Below are 11,371 nucleotides of genomic sequence, written 5' to 3' on the forward strand. Positions count from 1 at the left end.
GCGCTCGCATTTTGGAGTCGCACTGTGTGTATGTAACTTGCACTTTCTAGTGCATTTTTAGTTATGGGTATGCATCAACACTTGGACACCACAATATAAATTTTGGATTAGTTCCCTACCCCAACCCCTGGTCATGCTATTGGTTTAGGTCCCCATCCACCACTCCACCCCAGCCAGGTTCAAAGGATTGCTTATCCTCTTATTTTGCTAGTACCTTCCTTTTAAAACTCGCAGTTGTCATTGCACATACAGCTACACAGATCTAAAGTGATAATTTGCTTTTGTCTATAGGCAACCCAAGTCCCTTTGATAACAGCTGCTGGTGTGGCTCCATCTCCCTGGATGCACTTTCCTCCCTTATCAACCACTACATGAGTCTGCGCTTGAGGAGTTAATCAATAACTAAGGGCTCACTAAACAAATATCCCCTTGTCTTGAGCTATGACTGGCCAAGAATGATTACTCATTTACGAGTATCATAACTTGGTTGCTAAGCAGAATGAACAATGGGAATTCCGGTACAGGGTTTCAAATCAGCATGCCTTGCTGCAAGCTCAGGTTGTGGCCGTTACTATTTATGTTTTCTGAACGTTTTATATTTTTCACATTTCAGACCCTCTACATTTCCATAAGCAGTGCACAAGGAAGATAGAAGACTTTAACAAATAGAATGCTGTCCCCAGCGAGGTCTGCCTGGCGAAATGTTAATTTCAGAGCCAGGTAAATATGTATCTCTTCTCCCAGGCATTTGACAGATTGTCATGATTTCGCTGCTTACTGATTATATGTTTGTGTGGCTGTTTTGTTGGGTCTGTTTTTATTGCGGCTGGCAGAGCAGGATGGGGGAGCATTGCTCATCTGGCTTCCCAACAGGGAGGTCATTGCCAGCAACTGAGAGGGAGAAGGGAGAAGGGAGAAGGGAGAGGCAGGGGGCAGGGGTAGGTCAATGCAATGTGGGCACAGCAGCATGAGAGTTGGCTTGGCTCTGCTGTTGCACCTGCACCACACCTGCAGCAACCTCCATGTTGGGAAGCTAAGTAAGCAGTGCTTCTCCACCCTGCTGCTGGTCAGTTTGATGGGATATTCTATGGTTTTTTAGGGTGATGTATTGTTCTTTTTTATTTAAACATAGAATTGTTGAGTTGGAAGGGACACTGAGGATCATCTAGTCCAACCCCCTGCAAAACAGCAATACGCAGTTGTCCCAAATGAGGATCGAACCTGCAACCTTGGCATTATCAGCACCACACTCTAACCAACTGAGCTTTGCAGGCTGAAGGTTAAAAAATAAAAATAACTTAGCAGAGGATGGTTAATGCTTTTAAATTTTTGTAGGTCGCTGGGAGATTCCTTACGTGCCAAGCGATTAGCAATTATAATGATCATCAAAAAGGGAGTAGTGGTGAGACTTAACACATTTGTACATTTTAGAAACTGTGGCACAGCATTCCTGCAGGTGTTTAATGCTTTCTCACAACAGATCTGATGAAATGTACAGATACAGGGAACAAGTATGTTGGACTGGATTTCAGTAAATGGAGTAGAATTCAGCTTCACCTTCTTCCAGTTGTTCCATCTGTGCTAGCATTCCAGCTCGCCAGAAATAACATTACACCATGTCCTCCCTCATGTGCTGTTCTGGGAGGAGTTATCCCAACCCTTTGACTGAACTGCAGGGGGAGGAGCCAGAAAGCCCTGCTGTGGAAGTGGAAGTCCTTCCACAGAGCTTTCACTGATGGGGTTTGTTGGGTGAGACCCACACATGGGATGGTATTCAACTAAGTTTGACTTAGAGTAGACCCATGGAAATTACTGGGCCTTAGTTATGCTCCTTCATTTCAATGTGTCTATTCTGCGGGTGGCGTTGTGGTGTAAACCACAGAGCCTAGGGCTTGCCAATCGGAAGGTCGGCGGTTCAAATCCGCACAATAGGGTGAGCGCCCATTGCTCAGTCCCTGCTCCTGCCAACCTAGCAGTTCGAAAGCACATCAAAGTGCAAGTAGATAAGTAGGTACTGCTCCGGCGGGAAGGTAAACGGTGTTTCCGTGCGCTGCTCTGGTTCACCAGAAGCGGCTTAGTCATGCTGGCCACATGACCTGGAAAAACTGTCTGCGGACAAACATCAGCTCCCTCGGACAGTAAAGTGAGATGAGCACTGCAACCCCAGAGTCATTTGCGACTGGACTTAACTGTCAGGGGTCCTTTACCTTTACCTTTATCCTTACTCTGCGTAGAACTTAAATATCACCTATGGGTTCTAAATTGGATAGCCAAGTATACTTTTTTCAAACATCACAGATTCATGTCCCATAGCACAGCCCATCACAGCTGAGGGCAATGACTTTCAAACTTACACCAAGTCACTTGGCAACCAGGACTTCACAGATGATTGGCCCAACCTGCCAACGGGTGCCAACTAGTTGAGATAAAGCCAAACAGCAATGTATTGGCAAACAGTGGAAAGGGATGGCTACAAGACTAAATTAATATTTGCATTTTGACCAGAAGCTGGTCACAGCTGGGCAAGTCTACAATATTTTTCTCCCAGGTACAGCCCAATCTATTTATGTTTATACAATGCCTTCTTTGTTCCATCTTAAAAGTTACAAAATGCACATTTGAGTTTTTCCATCAGGCCCAGTGCAACACCTTTTCCTTCTCTTCCCCTCCTCACCTTCCAGCCTTCGGGTTTCTGAGTCTGGTGGACTCAGAAACTGGTACATCTTTTAACTGATGCCAATAAAATAAGGTACGTTCATCAGGCAATGGCTTTTCTATCCTGCTTTGCCACACCCTCCAGCCCCAAAAACCTTTCCCAGACCACAATTTCAAGAACAGCAGAAGCAGCTAGGAAGACAGAAGTTCAGGGATTATTTTTTAAAAAAATTAATTTAATAAGTTGTGTGCTCTTGTTTCTCAATTTGATCATTTGACATGGTTTTGTAAGTTTTGTGGTATTTTATGCATTGTGATTTGCTGTTATTTTTATTGATTATAGATTAGTAATTCTTTATTGTAACTGATAAGTGTAAACTGTTTAGTTATTATTTGCTGATGTTTATTTTTACTGTTTACCATTTATGTAGATTCGAATGGATTATTGAATATTGCTTTATTTAATATAAGTTGTTTATTTTAAAGTTACTGTGGCTTTTTATATTGGATCAGATTGTTACTATTCATGTTTGATGCTTTTATGTGTGTTGGAGGCCACCCAGAGTGGCTGGGACAACCCAGCCAGATGGGCAGTATATAAATAAATTGTTGTCATTGTTTAGATCATTCAGGTTATAATCACAGCAAGGTCCCTACCAGTGAAGAAGTGAGCAGTGTGCAAGTTTATCCCTGGTTGGAGCTATCGAATGATGCTGTTTCATTACAAGATGCCTCATTCCAAGGAGTTTGTGGGTTTATAGACCTTATTAATTTTTAAAAACTGTATCCAAGGTAGGAAGATTCTCATCATCCATATAAATATTTCAGTTCATTCTTATTTGCATGTCACAGAGCTTATGGTTGCACAGATATTTGAGGGAGGGGTGACTGTAGAAGTGGAGGAAAGGCTGAGAAATGGGCTGGACCAATTGGTTGCTGCAAAGGGAAAGTAATTACAACTTGGCTCTGCTGTTGCACCTGCACCACACCTGCACCTGTACTTACAAATTTCCTACTCCGCCACCCACCGGAGACATACAACTGTAAATTGTCAAACAATCTGAGGTAATAATAACCTAAACTTTTCTTTTTTGGCCAGTGTTAATTTAATACTGAAACATAAATCCAATTCTGGTATTCAAACAACATGTGAGAAGAAGAAGAAGAGTTTGGATTTGATATCCCACTTTATCACTACCCGGAGGAGTCTCAAAGCGGCTAACATTCTCCTTTCCCTTCCTGCCCCACAACAAACACTCTGTGAGGTGAGTGGGGCTGAGAGACTTCAGAGAAGTGTGACTGGCCCAAGGTCACCCAGCAGCTGCATGTGGAAAAGCGGGGAAGTGAACCCGGTTCACCAGATTACTAGTCTACCGCTCTTAACCACTACACCACACTGGTGAGGAGAGTGTGGGGTGGCAAAGATGGGGCACATCAACCCTGCCCCCAGTGTCTCCATCCATTGTGCACCACCCTGACCTTCCAGTATTAAGTGTGAAGTTCTGAGGGGGGCATCTATTGAACATTCAGGTGACCATATTTTAAAGCCCCCAGACAATCTGGAACCCAGATAACTCAAGGTTCCTGATCATGTGGAGCATCCAGCTGAACATGGTTCAAAGGCCCCCTCAGATGTTCCCATCTGACATGAAAAGGTCTTGATGAGGTTCGGGTTGGGGTTGTACGCGTAACACCTGCCTCCCTGTATCCCACATTTAGTTTGAAAACCTGAAGAAGGCTTTCGTTATAGAAGTTTCTGCTTCTCATCATGTTCTCACTGACATGAGCTGCAGCAAGCATAAAACAGGATAATCTTGGGGTTGCCACTGTGGTGCCTGCAGGTGCCAGTGTGCCTCCAGAGGCATGCCATGGTACCAGACAGCTAATTTGCTCTGTTCCACATCAGATTACCCCCTTGCCCTAAGGTAAAGGTAAAGAGACCCCTGACCATTAGGTCCAGTCGTGACCGACTCTGGGGTTGCGCGCTCATCTCGCTCTATAGGCTGAGGGAGCCGGCGTTTGTCGGCAGACAGCTTCCGGGTCATGTGGCCAGCATGACTAAGCCACTTCTGGCGAACCAGAGCAGCACATGGAAACGCTGTTTACCTTCCCGCTGGAGCGTTACCTATTTATCTACTTGCACTTTGATGTGCTTTCGAACTGCTAGGTTGGCAGGATCAGGGACCGAGCAACGGGAGCTCACCCTGTCATGGGGATTCAAACCACCGACCTTCTGATTGGCAAGTCCTAGGCTCTGTGGTTTAACCCACAGCGCCACCAGCATCCCTTGCCCTTGCCCTAAATCAGATCAAAATGGCTTCCTGGCTGCTCCTTGGGCTGCCTGGAGTTCCTTGCAAGGCCTTTGCTGTGCTCATCCCCTTCCATTCTTTCTGGACAGCAGCAGGCCTTTGGATTACATGGATGGAAGAGAGAAGGCCACTGGCACATAAGCCACCTCCTCTCCCTCCTTCCATGTGTGTCCACCCCACCCAACAGCTGACTGATGCAGCTGAATGACAAAGCTACACCCAGCAACTACACCCATGCATTGCTGGATAAAGGTCTGTGCATTTAACATCTGCTGCAAATAATGATATTATTAAAAGTGTGTCAGAAAAGTAATGGTAAAAACAGAGTGGTAAGAATGAGATACTTGCTTCTGCCCTAAGGACTTGGTAGAACAAAAATCCTTTAACCATAACAGTCACTCTGAACCTGGTGGCCCTGTCTTAGGACACAATTCCACACTTGTGAAAAAGCCCTGCTCCACTGTGGCTATCAGTCTAACATCTTCCAAAGGAGCACCAGGAAATGAAGAACCTATGGCTGCAGTGTAGTAGTGCCACATGAAGGCGAATGTTCGATTCAGTTGCTTGGTCAGATCTCCTGACATCCAGGACAGGCAAATTGAGGGATCTGCCTTCTTCCAGCAGCCAAGCTAAATGCCAGAAGTGGCTCAGTCCTTGCACTTACCTGAAAGGTAAGAACAAGGACCAACTGTTCTGCATAAGGCCATAAGCACTTCTCATTTGATGAAGATACTAAGTCGAGAAGCTTATGCCAGGAAAGGCATGCTGTACGATTATAATAAAAGCCAGGCAATTAAATATGTAAGACTGCTATCCTACATACACAGACCAGGGAGTATGTGTCCTTGAAGTAAGAGAGCCTTAGTTCAAAGTAAATATGTTCATGTTTGAGCTGCACAGCTGTGATCCAACACACACTTACTTGAGGGTAGGCTCATTTGATTTATGGGACTTGCAGCTGAGTAACCAAGTTTAGGAATTGTCAGCGCCAGCCACCACTGTCTAGAATCTAAGTGGTAAGTTTAAGCAGCATGATTGTAATATTTTCCCCTGTGGCTTACCCAGCCACTTATAACTACATATCAGAGTATCTATGTTGGAAATAATACAAATATTTGTACTAGAAATTTTCTCAAAACTATCTACAGTCTGATCCAGGATCATAACTTTTTCAATATTTTAAAAGCAATTGCATTTATATGCATTTAAAATGTTTGTTTTATTTTTGCAGAATGCAATAGTATTCTTTGATTGGGTAGTGAAAATGTAACGTTATCAGTCAATGCTGAAACTTTTGGCTTTAGTAGAAAGAGATTACCGGTATATGTCTGTTCAAAGCTCGGTTTATAGGTATCTACCTAGTACTAGATTCTGATAGTTTGGGGGCAGAAAATAAGTTGTAATTACTTTCCCTTTGCAGAATATGCCAGCCCAAAATATCTATCCTTTGTAGAAATGAGGTTTTCATTATTCATGTCTCTTTCTGTATATAATGCATATCCTAGATTGCATACATGCATAATTCATTTTCCAATCCAGATAGTAATTGCTCTAAATTTTGTTTTATTTCAGTTTTGAAAATGAAGTAGTCAAATTTCCAACTTGGAAAGAGAAAAATCAAGAGTAATTGAAAAAGCTGTTCAAATAAACAGGAAATTCTAGGTATGATCCAGCCAAATCCCACTGATTTCAATGGGAGTAAAAAAAACAGACTTAAAGTTATCCCATGGAAATCACCAAGATTTAAAAATTGTTCACTTTGGCTAAATTAAGTTCTTTGATTGATAAAAACCACTTTTTCAAAATCAACTTATTTTACTTCTCTCATGCTTTAGAAAAATCTTGTCACAAACGTAGCATTTGCTAATGGAGAGCCAGTGTGGTGTAGTGGTTAAGAGCGGTAGTCTCGTAATCTGGGGAACCGGGTTTGATTCCCTGCTCCTCCACATGCAGCTGCTGGGTGACCTTGGGCTAGTCACACTTCTCTGAAGTCTCTCAGCCCCACTCACCTCACAGAGTGTTTGTTGTGGGGGAGGAAGGGAAAGGAGAATGTTAGCTGCTTTGAGACTCCTGAAGGGGAGTGAAAGGCGGGATATCAAATCCAAACTCCTCTTCTTCTAACAATACAAAATGCAGTTTTCAAGTTTTAAAACACCCCAAAATCTTAAAATCCATAAGCCCATAAGAACCACTATCTGCCCAGCATGGTCATAAAAAACACAGTATAAAGAGAATAAAAGAGCACCATCATGTCAGCACCCTACTTAAAATTGCTCCTTAAAAGTGACAGAGCACAGATGGAGAAAAGATGATTTGTTGACCAATCTTGCCAACCAGGTTTCCCTCACACTTTTCTTGGTATACACAGGGTTAAGCACTCAGTGTTTCCAGCACTGCAGCAGTCACAGGGAATCCCCCCCTTCCCAAAGTTAGTGGACATAACTTAGAGAAACTGTCCCACTAAGGTCAGTGCTGGTAGTGGCTTTCACAAGCAGCACATAATCCAGTCAGATCTCTTTGAAATAGTTCTCTTCAGAGGAATAGGCTGGAAAGTCATTTTTAAAATATAGCATCATTGAGAATGCTTTATTATTCAAATACCTCTTGCCCAATGCTTTATTTTCTCTAGCTTTGCCACATCATTTTTCAAAAAAAGACACCCAATCATTCACCCCTGTAGCACTTCTGTCAATTTTCACAGCTATTTTATGCAATGAGCTAACTTTTAATTGCATTAGATGCCTGCAATATCCAAAATATTTTAGAGCGCCATTTGATGGCAAAATAAAAAAGAGTAATGTCCTTCAGAGGAAATGTTTTCAATTTTAGTGACATGTTTAGTGTTATCCTCTTAGTATCATTTTATACAATTAATTTTTAAAAATAAATCCCATTTTCAATACTTTCCCCCTCAGCAGAAAATAAATGTTTAATAAACCTGAATAAAGTTAAGTCTGACGAGGGCACCTGCAACCATAAATTCTCAGCAACCAGCCTATTGGAAAATGTAATGCTGCCGTGTCATTAAAGGGGAGAAAAACATTCAGAGTTCTCAATTTTTCATACTGTTTCACAATATTAGCGTGAACCGATAGCATCTAAAATATGTGTTTTGACAAAAGTAATTAAAGGGTGGACATTTTGAGTTATTCTCAGATTTGAAATGAAAGCTTGTCTCCATTATTATATCTCATCCATCAATTGTTTCCCACTTGGCGTGACCTTAAAGCTACTCTAGCATAGCGTTGTCACCTTGAAGGCAAATTCTAAAACTCATTAGAAGTCACTTCTTTATTTCCCCAGCAACTCTGTTGGCTAGAACAGCAGCAGGTAAACGGACTCGGCGGATTTTAAAGGGAAAGGGTGGAAGCTTCTGGAAGAGAGTAGGACCTCTAAGCAAAGTCAGTGCCCCTCAGGCACATTATATAAGTAAACTAGGCAGCAGATTCATATCTATCTATCTATCTATCTATCTATCTATCTATCTATCTATTATCTATCTATCTATCTATCATCTATCTATCTATCTATCATCTATCTATCTACCTATCTATCTCTATCTATCCATCTATCCATCTATCTTTAACTACAAGGAAGTCTGGGGGGACTTAGAAGCAAAGCATTTGGGGACATAGCCACAATGGCTTTGCATAGCCTCCAATATCTCTCATATGAAAATAGGGACGTCCTAAATAAATAAATAATACCCTGCCCATCTGGTTGGGTGGCCCCAGCCACTCTGGGTTGCTTCCAACGTGTATAAAAATATATTAAAAAATTAAACATTAAAAAACCCCTTCCCTATCAGCCTTTAGGTGTCTTCTAAAGGTTGCATGGTCACTTATCTCCTTGACTCGGGGTTGCATAACTCTATACCCTCCAATGAAAATAGGGACGTCCTAAGGAAAAGTGGGACATTCCAGGATCAAATCAGAAACCAGGAGAGTTTCTGTAAATCCCAGACTGTCCCTGGAAAATAGGTAAACTTGGAGGGCCTGGCTTTGTTCTACCACCGCTGTCAGTATACATCTGAAAACCAGTTGCTGGAAATTGTGGGGAGTGGGGCAGAGTGCTGTTGCTTTCAGTTTCTGCTTGTGGAGTTCCCACGAGCATGTAGGTGGCCACTGTGGGAACAAAATGCTGGGTTAGAGGTATCTAACAGAGCAGGGCCTCCTCTTAACGTTCATAGTTAGCTCGCCATCAAAATGGAAACAGTGCGATCAACCCGAAAGGTCAGATGGGGGAGATGTTTGACAAACGTGGGATGACAAAAAGTGGGCTCCCATTAGGGACAGAGGGCCAAGCATGGGGCTAAAATAGAAATTAAAGAAATGATGGCCACAATGCAGGCTTTATGCAATTGCATGGGGAAGGTTGAAGGGAAGGTCATAGGAAGTGAGGTGCACAACATGGTGGCTTAGACTGCCACAGCCACCGAGAGCACACCACTGCCACAAACTGCCATTGCCCCTTTTCCAGATGGTTAAAGGTAAAGGGTAAAGGGGACCCCTGACCATTAGGTCCAGTCATGGCCGACTCTGGGGTTGTGGCGCTCATCTCGCTTTCTTGGCCGAGGGAGCCGGCGTACAGCTTCCGGGTCATGTGGCCAGCATGACTAAGCTGCTTCTGGCGAACCAGAGCAGCGCACGGAAACGCCGTTTACCTTCCCGCCGGAGCGGTGCCTATTTATCTACTTGTACTTTGATGTGCTTTCAAACTGCTAGGTTGGCAGGAGCAGGGACTGAGCAACAGGAGCTCACCCCATCGCGGGGATTTGAACCGCCGACCTTCTGATCAGCAAGTCCTAGGCTCTGTGGTTTAACCCACAGCGCCACCCGCGTCCCTTTCCAGATGGTTAGGAGGACTCAATTGGGCTTAGATGTCAAGGAGGACACCTCCAAGTTCTCCAAAGGAAGCCATGTGACTATATGAAGTTGCCTTATGGAGTCAAAAAACCAACCACAACACTGGCCTATCTAGTCTGGTCTTGCCCAGCTTTTTTTATCATGGTTTTCCAAGGTCTCCTGCTCTTTCCTAGTCTACTACTGGGACATACCATATGAAGTCTACCATCAGGTTATTGTCTCTTCCGTGAGTGTAGCCAAGAGGGGGGCAGGGAGGGGCAGCTGCCCCCCAAGCAATAAAAAGCAATAAAAATACAGAGCAAACTGAGGTTCTGCCTGCCCCTAACAAAAGGCCTGACACCCCCCCAAAAAAATCCTGGCTACACCCATGGTCTCTTCCCAACCTGGGTCCTCGCTCAACTCAGAGATATGGAGGAGGAGGAAGACAAGAAAAAGCTCAGTGCATGATAGTGATTTTTACCCAGCTTTTTATATTTGGCTTATGAAACTATATACATTCAAGCAATCTGGCAGTTTGAAGCAAAACTTTATTTAATAAATACATCCTTGACGGCATGCTAAAAACATTAAATTAAATGAAAGGACAAGGTGAACACCCGCTTTGTAACCCCAACGTATTTAGAAGCTAATGAAATGAACCTTTGTGTAGGCATTGATGATGAAGAAAAGCTGTCTGCAGCCAAAATATTATTCGCCCACCCATATGGATTTCTGTAAATGCACATTATTCTGCAAGCTTTTGGGAAACCAAGATAAAGCACATTTATGTTGTTGAAAATGATTGCATACTGTGAACTACTGTTCTCATGTTGGGGTGGGGGGAATTACGTCCCAATTGCTTGCAGAAATTCAGGTCGTATGGTCAGCACATGAATTAATTATCTCGTTGTGACTGATTGGGGTTAGAGCAAATAATGGCTTGTTAGCATTCAGCACCCTCAGCAAACTGTAGTTGGCATGCCAGGGCATGATCCTGCCCTTTCCCATTTAACTCTTTCTCCTTTTCTTTTTCAGTCATGCCGCACTATTTGATATCACTAGGAAAGGAAACTACAAATGGAAAATGAAGGTTCAGAAAATAGTAGCTGCCATTACTCTGCAAAAACAAAACAAAACATGGATTCATCTTATCTACTGGATTGCTTGGTTTCGGGAATAGCTTTCCTGGTTCATACTGTATCTAAAGTTTACTTACAGAAATGAAAGGTCAAAGGCCAAACTACACATAACACGGGAGGGAACTTACACATCACCCCCCGCTCAGTGGAAATGCATCACCCCATAAGAGGAGGAAGATCCAGATTTGCATAAGATTTATGCATGCTAATAAATATGTATGGCTGCAAATCGAGAAAGAATTCAGTCAAAACAATGCAAGTATTATAAGCACTATAATTTAAATAAAAACATATTACATCTCACCATAGTGGAGAGGACTGTGGTTGGATAAGCTGTGTTCCTGCTCAGTTTGCTGTCCAGATGGTAACTTTTAGCCCTGCTCTCTCTTTTCATGGTTTTTCATCTTTCAACTCAACTTGGACC

General features: G+C 43.0%; 1 long non-coding RNA gene across 2 annotated transcripts; it reads left to right on the plus strand.

Moving 5' to 3' along the window:
- Positions 1-504: 504 nt before the first annotated feature.
- On the plus strand, positions 505-10,935 carry LOC128411885 (uncharacterized). Of its 2 annotated transcripts, XR_008329952.1 has the most exons (4): positions 505-720; positions 3,279-3,447; positions 6,537-6,626; positions 10,844-10,935. It is a non-coding gene; the product is annotated as an uncharacterized LOC128411885 (long non-coding RNA). The 2 variants fall into 2 exon arrangements; XR_008329951.1 differs by lacking the exon at positions 10,844-10,935 and having other exon boundaries at positions 6,537-6,773.
- The last annotated feature ends 436 nt before the right edge of the window (positions 10,936-11,371 follow it).

The sequence above is a fragment of the Podarcis raffonei genome, chromosome 4 (genome assembly GCF_027172205.1).
Source record: "Podarcis raffonei isolate rPodRaf1 chromosome 4, rPodRaf1.pri, whole genome shotgun sequence".
Classification (NCBI taxonomy): Eukaryota; Metazoa; Chordata; class Lepidosauria; order Squamata; family Lacertidae; genus Podarcis; species Podarcis raffonei.